Source organism: Sinocyclocheilus grahami, unplaced genomic scaffold (assembly GCF_001515645.1).
Source record: "Sinocyclocheilus grahami isolate Dianchi unplaced genomic scaffold, SAMN03320097.WGS_v1.1 scaffold248.1, whole genome shotgun sequence".
Classification (NCBI taxonomy): Eukaryota; Metazoa; Chordata; class Actinopteri; order Cypriniformes; family Cyprinidae; genus Sinocyclocheilus; species Sinocyclocheilus grahami.
In genome coordinates, this window is record NW_015505427.1 from 449561 (window position 1) to 461680 (window position 12120).

Sequence of the window (12120 nt, forward strand, 5' to 3'; positions counted from 1 at the left end):
AGTGGTAAAAAACATAGCGCAGACTTTTTGACGCAATCGGGTTCGAATCTGCCTTTTGCCGCTCTCGTTCTTGCCTCTTTTCATATCTCATATCACACTGGAAATGCATTTATTTAAAATAAAAATTAAGGAAAATAATCAAATAGTTGAAAATAAAGTATCGGGTAGGGTTAGGGTTAGGTGTAGGGAAGGTTTTATTGTCCCAATAATCAGCATCCATTTAATAATTTTGATAAAACTTATAATTTACACTCACTATGTTATTATTGCATAATGTTTTATAATGTACTACAATACTGAAGTGCAGATATTTGCCACTATTTGTGATTAGTATAAATAGCAGAAAATACTGCTATTTTTTACATAGTGTAAATAGAATCTAGTTATTTGCACTTAGTGTGTAAATAAAGTAAATGCTGCTATTTTCATTTAGTATAAACGGCAACTAATTGCTATTTACACTAGTGTAAATTGCATCTATCACTATTTAGTGCAAATAGCCACTGCCTAAAGAAAATGGTGTGCCATTTGCACATAAAAATTGCCACTAGTGTTATTTTTTTATTATTTAATGTTTTGAAAAAAGATTTAGATTTTTATAGCTTCTGTTTTCATTTGAAACGTAATTAAAACATTTGTAATTTTGTTGCGTTTGTCATTTTATTAGTTTTATTCATTTTTTATTTCAGTTTTACTTTACAGTAGATCAAGTTAAACTGAATAAAAATGAGAAATGTTGCCTTGCATGTTGCATTTACAACACCCATCTCACCCGCAAAGCCCTCTGCATTGCAGGTGATCCCACCCACCCAACACACAGCTTCTTTAGTCTGCTGCCATCAGGGAGGAGACTGCGGCGACTGCAGTCTCCGGGCCAGGACCAGCAGACTGAAGGAAAGCTTCATCCATCAGGCTGTCAGGAAGTTGATCTCCCTCCCGACCTTGCCCCCACTTCCCTCTTTTGCCCCACGCACCACTGAACTCTGACCCTCTGACGGACTCTCCCACTCACCCCTCCCTAATACACACACACACACTGTCACTTTAATCAGTCTAAATAAGCTCTTTTGCACTACAAATCATTATATCTGCACTGTTGTTTACTTCACTGGTTTGCACTCTTATCTGCCATGTGCTGCTTTATATATGTATTTTTACATTTTACTTTATTTGTATTTTATATTTAATCTGTATATCTGTATTTATGTTCTACTGTTAGTGTTATCTGTATGCACCAAGGGGTCTGAGAGTAACGCAATTTCAATTCTCTGTGTGTATGTGCTGTACATGTGGAAGAATTGACAATAAAGCAGACTTGAACTTGAACAATAATTAAAAACAAGTTACATTTTTTTATATTTTATTTAGCTTGAGTAAAAGTTGATTTTATTTCAAATAACTAAAATGTTTTAAATTATGGTTAAAGTTTAAGTTTCAGTTAAATAAAATAACCATGCTTACCAAGTGCTGTTGTGATGGTTGACTGCGGGTTGTCATAAGGTTTTTATGGTGTTCTGAATGGTTTTTAGCATGTTGCATTGAAGATTAATATGGTTTTCTGGTCCCTCTATCAAAATAAGTCTATGGAATTTATTCAATCCACCAGATGAAACCGCAAAGCCATATATGAAAAAATAACACACATCTTTCACTCGATCACATACTCTGTTTCTCTCCTTTTCTTTTATTCCTCAGGGAAAGCTTGTCTGTTGCAATGTGGTCGATTTATTAGGCGATGAGAAGCCCCCTGGGCCCTCTACTGTAACTGGATTAAAGTGAACACTCAGTGCTCCTAATTACATTTGGAAGCTCGCTCTACGTCTGTTCCTGGCTCCGTTGCCCTTCCTTGTTTTTTTTTTCCCTTCCAGCAGTGCTTTGAAAAGCGAGACCCTACAGTGATTCACTCACCTCCTAATGAACGAGAGGGGAGGGGGTTCTTAAACGCACACCGGCTCCTTCCCAGATCTAATATCAGAGTGGACTCCACCGTTCACAGAGCAGAGACAGAGTGTGAAGTACTTCCAAAACCTAGTGAGCTTAGACAACATCTTAAAGGGGGTTTCTGCTCACCCTAACATCATCCCAAACCTGTATGACTTTCTTTCTTCTGCAGAACACATAAGCCGAAGTTTGGAAAAATGTTGGGAAACAAACAACACTGGAGCCCACTGACATGTCAAACAAACACTTTTATACACAAAAGAAAGTCATACAAGTTTGAACCAACATGAGGGTGAATAAATAATGACAGATTTTTGGGTGGCATTAGTCTTTTCCTAACAGAAAAATGCTCTCAATTGGTTGATTTAGGAACCAGGTTTTAAGTGGTGACCTAATATAGTAATTGTAAATCGAGTTTCAATGGTTTCATGCTCTCTAACACTAAAACACATTGTGGTCAGCACAAACCATATGTTTGCCATGCTGCAAGTGAACTCAATTCCAAAGCAGTTCAATCTAATAAAAAAAGTTACCCATTATTTGTGCCATTTTATGATTATGGAGTATCACGTGGTTAGCTTAGTAACGCTAATGTCAAACTTTACTTGAATCCTATGAGTCAGTCAGTATGTTAGATGAAAAAAATCATAGTACAAAATATTAAAAATCACTTGTTTTTCTAAAGAAAAATTGTGCAACAGCAACACCCGCAAGTAAAATTTCAGCGGGAGTTGGCGTCTCTCTTGCCTCCCCTGAGCCCGTTGAGTTTTAACAGACCTCCTATAGCGTGTGGTGAGTTTGGTGGGGGGTAATTGAGAATGAATGAGGGAAAGTTACATGAGAGGAGGCAATGCCTCCATCGCGATATGATTGGATATGACTGGTTATATTCGGCTGTGATTAGTTCATGCGATACATCTCTTTAAACCTCTTGTGTTTGTGCATGTCCGTGAATCAGTCTGAATGAACAATATAATGACAAATTTTTAAAAAACTAAGTAAACAACTCACACACTTAGATATAACCACTTTATGTCAAGTCAAAATAAGACTTAAAATGGCCTGAAAACATGATCTATGGGAGTTTTTAATGAGTAATGAGCTTGGTGTAATTTAAAGTAAATCTCCGTGTCTGTGACCAATATTTACTAAGCTTTGATGTCCGATGATCTGAAAAATAAAAAAATAGTTAAAAGTTAACTATTAAAAAGAATAGCTGAATATAAGTTCACAAATAAAATGTTACTACCTTGAGTTATTATTTTTGGAATAAATGTAAAATGCTTTAAAACACTAACTTTATAAGATTCATACTTGGCTTTAATATAATATTGATTATATCGTTAATGTAAAAATATCAAATTGATTTTTTCCCCCCCTGATAGTGTAAGTAATGTTTATTTAACCAAGAAAATGTGACTGGAACATGAAAAAAAAATAAAAAAAATTGAGGACTTTGCCTCCTGAATTCACCCACAAATTAAAAATCTGTCATCATTTACTCGCCCTCATGTCGTTCCAAACCGGTGTATTTTTTTTTCATCTATGCAACACAAGTGCTGAATATTCTGGCCACTCTTTTCATTACAATGAAAGTGAAACTGGAGCTGTTAAAATGAATGAAAGAAGCAACATCTTAAAAGTGGCCTGAACGCTACGTTCCAGGTCTTCTGAAGTCATACGACAGCTTTGCCAAGAAAAAGACCTAAATATATGTTGTCCTTGGCGTGTTAATGAAATAATGAGTGAAGTCCGATTAATTAATAAATTGTTCTTTTGAGTCAAATCTTCTGTGGTTGATTTAGGAACCAGGTTTTAAGTGGTGACCTAATATAGTAATTGTAAATCGAGTTTCAATGGTTTCATGCTCTCTAACACTAAAACACATTGTGGTCAGCACAAACCATATGTTTGCCATGCTGCAAGTGAACTCAATTCCAAAGCAGTTCAATCTAATAAAAAAAGTTACCCATTATTTGTGCCATTTTATGATTATGGAGTATCACGTGGTTAGCTTAGTAACGCTAATGTCAAACTTTACTTGAATCCTATGAGTCAGTCAGTATGTTAGATGAAAAAAATCATAGTACAAAATATTAAAAATCACTTGTTTTTCTAAAGAAAAATTGTGCAACAGCAACACCCGCAAGTAAAATTTCAGCGGGAGTTGGCGTCTCTCTTGCCTCCCCTGAGCCCGTTGAGTTTTAACAGACCTCCTATAGCGTGTGGTGAGTTTGGTGGGGGGTAATTGAGAATGAATGAGGGAAAGTTACATGAGAGGAGGCAATGCCTCCATCGCGATATGATTGGATATGACTGGTTATATTCGGCTGTGATTAGTTCATGCGATACATCTCTTTAAACCTCTTGTGTTTGTGCATGTCCGTGAATCAGTCTGAATGAACAATATAATGACAAATTTTTTAAAAACTAAGTAAACAACTCACAGACTTAGATATAACCACTTTATGTCAAGTCAAAATAAGACTTAAAATGGCCTGAAAACATGATCTATGGGAGTTTTTAATGAGTAATGAGCTTGGTGTAATTTAAAGTAAATCTCCGTGTCTGTGACCAATATTTACTAAGCTTTGATGTCCGATGATCTGAAAAATAAAAAAATAGTTAAAAGTTAACTATTAAAAAGAATAGCTGAATATAAGTTCACAAATAAAATGTTACTACCTTGAGTTATTATTTTTGGAATAAATGTAAAATGCTTTAAAACACTAACTTGATAAGATTCATACTTGGCTTTAATATAATATTGATTATATCGTTAATGTAAAAATATCAAATTGATTTTTTTCCGCCCTGATAGTGTAAGTAATGTTTATTTAACCAAGAAAATGTGACTGGAACATGAAAAAAAAAATTAAAAAAATTTGAGGACTTTGCCTCCTGAATTCACCCACAAATTAAAAATCTGTCATCATTTACTCGCCCTCATGTCGTTCCAAACCGGTGTAATTTTTTTTCATCTATGCAACACAAGTGCTGAATATTCTGGCCACTCTTTTCATTACAATGAAAGTGAAACTGGAGCTGTTAAAATGAATGAAAGAAGCAACATCTTAAAAGTGGCCTGAACGCTACGTTCCAGGTCTTCTGAAGTCATACGACAGCTTTGCCAAGAAAAAGACCTAAATACAGTGGTGTGAAAAAGTGTTGGCCCCCTTCCTGTCTTTTACATTTTTTGCATATTTGTCACACTTAAAAGATTCAGATCATCAAACTAATTTTAATATTACACAAAGATAAGGCAAGTAAATACAAAATGCAGTTTTTAAATTATTATTTATTTTATTAAGGGAAAAAAGCTGTCCAAACCTGCCTGGCCCAACGTGAAAAAGTAATTTCCCCCTAAATCTAATAACTGGTTGTGCCACGCTTTGCAGCAACAACTGCAATCAAGTGTTCGCGATAACTGGCAATGAGTCTTTCACATCGCTGTGGAGGAATTTTGGCCCACTCTTCTTTGCAGAATTGTTTTAATTCAGCCACATTGGAGGGTTTTCGAGCATGAATGGACTGTTTAAGCATCTCAATCGGATTTAAGTCCGGACTTTGATATGGCCACTCCAAAACCTTATAAAAATATCAAATTGATTTTTTTCCGCCCTGATAGTGTAAGTAATGTTTATTTAACCAAGAAAATGTGACTGGAACATGAAAAAAAAAATTAAAAAAATTTGAGGACTTTGCCTCCTGAATTCACCCACAAATTAAAAATCTGTCATCATTTACTCGCCCTCATGTCGTTCCAAACCGGTGTATTTTTTTTTCATCTATGCAACACAAGTGCTGAATATTCTGGCCACTCTTTTCATTACAATGAAAGTGAAACTGGAGCTGTTAAAATGAATGAAAGAAGCAACATCTTAAAAGTGGCCTGAACGCTACGTTCCAGGTCTTCTGAAGTCATACGACAGCTTTGCCAAGAAAAAGACCTAAATATATGTTGTCCTTGGCGTGTTAATGAAATAATGAGTGAAGTCCGATTAATTAATAAATTGTTCTTTTGAGTCAAATCTTCTGTAACTGCCAACATGTACATCTGAAATGCTGCAAAAAACTAGAATTTACTCCTGACAGTCAGTAGCTCATTTTGGAAGGAAGTGTACATGTTCTTCTGTACAAGAACAGAGTGACTCCCATTACCTGCAAGTGTGTGATTTTTACCCTCTTAAAGAATATCTGTTACTGTCGTTGCCAATCCAGGAACACTGCGTCCTCACACTTCACGACTGTGAAAATGCAATAAGAGTCAGCTTTGTCCACACTCATGTCAGAGCTGCTGCTGACACTGAATCATACAGCAGGTGTAATACGTTTTGTGACGTTTGACTGTTAAAAAAGCATCTCCAATTTCCAGGCGTAGAGTAAAAGAAGATCTGCATCGTTGCTCCTTGAATGCACGCTGCTGCATGTTCAAGTGGAGTTCATGTGTTGAATTCGAGCTTTGGATTTGTCACGGAGATTTTCATACGAGCGTGACGTCAGCGCTCTCATAAACGGCATGATTCTGTCCCTACAGAACTGAAATTAAAGAATGAACTCTTATCAAGGTGATGCTGGATTAAAGTGTAATCGATGTACACAGATGGTGTCTGGACATGGCTGTGCTCCCTAAGAGAAAAGGATTTGTTAGATATGGGTTATGGATAAATTGCTTTAAGTTCTCATGCTGCTGGAGAATTTAGGAAGGCGCTGCCCTCGTGTGGAAGGTTTCAGCAAAGGCCTGAATTTTCCCGACTCATTAAGGAACTGGAGATTTGGTAACATCTCTTGTATAAGCAGTTTCTTTTGCAATGCAATGGTTTCCGTTTAAAATGTATGCACATTCATATCCATCTTGTTTTCACAATGGCTGCTGACAACCTAATCGAGAGGGAAAATGCTAAATAGGATGAGGATGAAGATTAATAAGGGATTATTTACATGTGAGAATTGTGATGTATAGTGGCATGATGTAAACGTACGGATGCATGATATATCAGTACCATATTGGTTACTGAGTTTATTTATTTGAGTATTGATTGATATTGGATATACTGTATATCAGTCCGTTTAGATATTTAATTGTGCATGCTCATTTACCTAACACTAACCCTCATCTAATTAAAGTTCACCTACAGTTACATCTTTAATATTAATAAACACAGTTAAATGTAATTTTTAACAAACCTCAAAATGAATCGTTTTCATGCTGTACAATACAATGTGTCGATGCCCTAAACTCCCTTGTAACATTAAAATAACAGATTTTAGTTTTTAGTGTTTTTAAAGCGTATTTACACAAAATATTTACACTTTTTTTTAATTCTGTCCTTTTTTCCATTATCAGCAATGTGTTTTTGTTTGTGCATACCTACTATTTGTATTGAATATGCACTTCTAGTGTACTTCAAATCTTAAAAGTATATATTAAATCAATAAAAATATGAAATATATTTTACAGATATTAATAATAATAATTAATATATAAAACATAAACTGTTTCTTGACACACTTAAATACACTTCAAGTCTACTTCGAAACAAATGTCAAATTAATTTTCCCTTTACATTTAAAAACCATTGTTTCAATATTATTTTGCTAGAATAGAATTGCTAAAGTGTACAATTATTTTACAAGAGTGCAAGATTACAATTATTTTAATGTGTCGGCTACCATACTAAAGCACATGTACAGTACTTTCCAGGTCTTCTGAAGTCATACGACAGCTTTGCCAAGAAAAAGACCTAAATATATGTTGTCCTTGGCGTGTTAATGAAATAATGAGTGAAGTCCGATTAATTAATAAATTGTTATTTTGAGTCAAATCTTCTGTAACTGCCAACATGTACATCTGAAATGCTGCAAAAAACTAGAATTTACTCCTGACAGTCAGTAGCTCATTTTGGAAGGAAGTGTACATGTTCTTCTGTACAAGAACAGAGTGACTCCCATTACCTGCAAGTGTGTGATTTTTACCCTCTTAAAGAATATCTGTTACTGTCGTTGCCAATCCAGGAACACTGCGTCCTCACACTTCACGACTGTGAAAATGCAATAAGAGTCAGCTTTGTCCACACTCATGTCAGAGCTGCTGCTGACACTGAATCATACAGCAGGTGTAATACGTTTTGTGACGTTTGACTGTTAAAAAAGCATCTCCAATTTCCAGGCGTAGAGTAAAAGAAGATCTGCATCGTTGCTCCTTGAATGCACGCTGCTGCATGTTCAAGTGGAGTTCATGTGTTGAATTCGAGCTTTGGATTTGTCACGGAGATTTTCATACGAGCGTGACGTCAGCGCTCTCATAAACGGCATGATTCTGTCCCTACAGAACTGAAATTAAAGAATGAACTCTTATCAAGGTGATGCTGGATTAAAGTGTAATCGATGTACACAGATGGTGTCTGGACATGGCTGTGCTCCCTAAGAGAAAAGGATTTGTTAGATATGGGTTATGGATAAATTGCTTTAAGTTCTCATGCTGCTGGAGAATTTAGGAAGGCGCTGCCCTCGTGTGGAAGGTTTCAGCAAAGGCCTGAATTTTCCCGACTCATTAAGGAACTGGAGATTTGGTAACATCTCTTGTATAAGCAGTTTCTTTTGCAATGCAATGGTTTCCGTTTAAAATGTATGCACATTCATATCCATCTTGTTTTCACAATGGCTGCTGACAACCTAATCGAGAGGGAAAATGCTAAATAGGATGAGGATGAAGATTAATAAGGGATTATTTACATGTGAGAATTGTGATGTATAGTGGCATGATGTAAACGTACGGATGCATGATATATCAGTACCATATTGGTTACTGAGTTTATTTATTTGAGTATTGATTGATATTGGATATACTGTATATCAGTCCGTTTAGATATTTAATTGTGCATGCTCATTTACCTAACACTAACCCTCATCTAATTAAAGTTCACCTACAGTTACATCTTTAATATTAATAAACACAGTTAAATGTAATTTTTAACAAATCTCAAAATGAATCGTTTTCATGCTGTACAATACAATGTGTCGATGCCCTAAACTCCCTTGTAACATTAAAATAACAGATTTTAGTTTTTAGTGTTTTTAAAGCGTATTTACACAAAATATTAACTTTTTTTTAATTCTGTCCTTTTTTCCATTATCAGCAATGTGTTTTTGTTTGTGCATACCTACTATTTGTATTGAATATGCACTTCTAGTGTACTTCAAATCTTAAAAGTATATATTAAATCAATAAAAATATGAAATATATTTTACAGATATTAATAATAATAATTAATATATAAAACATAAACTGTTTCTTGACACACTTAAATACACTTCAAGTCTACTTCGAAACAAATGTCAAATTAATTTTCCCTTTACATTTAAAAACCATTGTTTCAATATTATTTTGCTAGAATAGAATTGCTAAAGTGTACAATTATTTTACAAGAGTGCAAGATTACAATTATTTTAATGTGTCGGCTACCATACTAAAGCACATGTACAGTACTTGATTACAAATTAAAATAGTGTGTTGCTCAATATTACATTTAAAGCTATTATATTTTAAATGTACTAAATTGCAACTTAAATTAAGTTTGAATAGAAATGACATTTTCAGCTTTTTCAATGTCCACAAATATTACATTAAGTTTGCAATTCTTGAAAGGATATCTCCATAATAATTACTCTTTTTTTTGTAATTATGCTAAAGTGTACTTCTTTTTCACAAGGGCACAGCTACATGTATTTAAGTAACTGACTAAATAGCAATCCAAAAGGCAATTATAGATTTATGTCTTAAGTGTTTTACAACACTATCAGTATAACACCAATACATGTGCCACTGAAATCAACCATTTAGTCAGTGGAAGGCCTGAGGGCTTGATGCACCCGATGTGATTTAAAAGCATTAGTTTCTCTGCAGTCCAGTGACACTGACAGCTAGCAGCAGGCTTGTCTTACCTGCCATTCCGCCATGAAGCGTGTGGCCTCTTCAGCTGATGCAGTCTTGTGTCTTCTGAACTCGTCTTTCACATACTGATCACCCAGAGCCCGCAGGTCTATGGGCATGAAGCGGTGCAGCATCAGGATCCTCTTATACAGAGACCGTACAGCTGACACATGTGCTGCAGGAGCCATAACTCCAATCGTTATCTGAAAGTAAACTCTAGATATGACAAGCGCGTCCCGTTTGAACACCGCAACGGCCCAGAACGAGTGCTAAAAGACTACAACCAAAGCTCATGAGAGAGGTGAGCCGATCCGAAATGACATATTATAAAAGGTTTCCACATTACATTCATTACCTAACCGTGCTGTCCTTGTGTATGTGCAGACTTCTTCACCGCAGCGCTGTGAGTGGTAGCAGAGCTGCTGCTGTCCTCTGCTGGCGAAGAAACCTCCAAACCTATAATAAAACATAGGCCTAATTTCAGTCTCATTCATAATTATTTAACTGTTTGCTCAATTAATCTGAGTTAATTAAATAGGACAATATTTGGCTGAGATACAACTGTTTGAAAATCTGGAATCTGAGGGTGCAAAAAAAAGTTCTTAGCAATGCATATTACTAATCAAAAATTAAGCTTTGTTATATTTACAGTAGGAAATTTACTAAATATCTTCATGGCACATGCTCTTTACTTAATATCCTAATGATTTTGACCCATACCATTGCCAAATATTGTTGGCTATTGATATTGGATATACTGTATATCAGTCCGTTTAGATATTTAATTGTGCATGCTCATTTACCTAACACTAACCCTCATCTAATTAAAGTTCACCTACAGTTACATCTTTAATATTAATAAACACAGTTAAATGTAATTTTTAACAAACCTCAAAATGAATCGTTTTCATGCTGTACAATACAATGTGTCGATGCCCTAAACTCCCTTGTAACATTAAAATAACAGATTTTAGTTTTTAGTGTTTTTAAAGCGTATTTACACAAAATATTTACACTTTTTTTTAATTCTGTCCTTTTTTCCATTATCAGCAATGTGTTTTTGTTTGTGCATACCTACTATTTGTATTGAATATGCACTTCTAGTGTACTTCAAATCTTAAAAGTATATATTAAATCAATAAAAATATGAAATATATTTTACAGATATTAATAATAATAATTAATATATAAAACATAAACTGTTTCTTGACACACTTAAATACACTTCAAGTCTACTTCGAAACAAATGTCAAATTAATTTTCCCTTTACATTTAAAAACCATTGTTTCAATATTATTTTGCTAGAATAGAATTGCTAAAGTGTACAATTATTTTACAAGAGTGCAAGATTACAATTATTTTAATGTGTCGGCTACCATACTAAAGCACATGTACAGTACTTGATTACAAATTAAAATAGTGTGTTGCTCAATATTACATTTAAAGCTATTATATTTTAAATGTACTAAATTGCAACTTAAATTAAGTTTGAATAGAAATGACATTTTCAGCTTTTTCAATGTCCACAAATATTACATTAAGTTTGCAATTCTTGAAAGGATATCTCCATAATAATTACTCTTTTTTTTGTAATTATGCTAAAGTGTACTTCTTTTTCACAAGGGCACAGCTACATGTATTTAAGTAACTGACTAAATAGCAATCCAAAAGGCAATTATAGATTTATGTCTTAAGTGTTTTACAACACTATCACCAATACACCAATACATGTGCCACTGAAATCAACCATTTAGTCAGTGGAAGGCCTGAGGGCTTGATGCACCCGATGTGGCATTAGTTTATTAGTTTCTCTGCAGTCCAGTGACACTGACAGCTAGCAGCAGGCTTGTCTTACCTGCCATTCCGCCATGAAGCGTGTGGCCTCTTCAGCTGATGCAGTCTTGTGTCTTCTGAACTCGTCTTTCACATACTGATCACCCAGAGCCCGCAGGTCTATGGGCATGAAGCGGTGCAGCATCAGGATCCTCTTATACAGAGACCGTACAGCTGACACATGTGCTGCAGGAGCCATAACTCCAATCGTTATCTGAAAGTAAACTCTAGATATGACAAGCGCGTCCCGTTTGAACACCGCAACGGCCCAGAACGAGTGCTAAAAGACTACAACCAAAGCTCATGAGAGAGGTGAGCCGATCCGAAATGACATATTATAAAAGGTTTCCACATTACATTCATTACCTAACCGTGCTGTCCTTGTGTATGTGCAGACTTCTTCACCGCAGCGC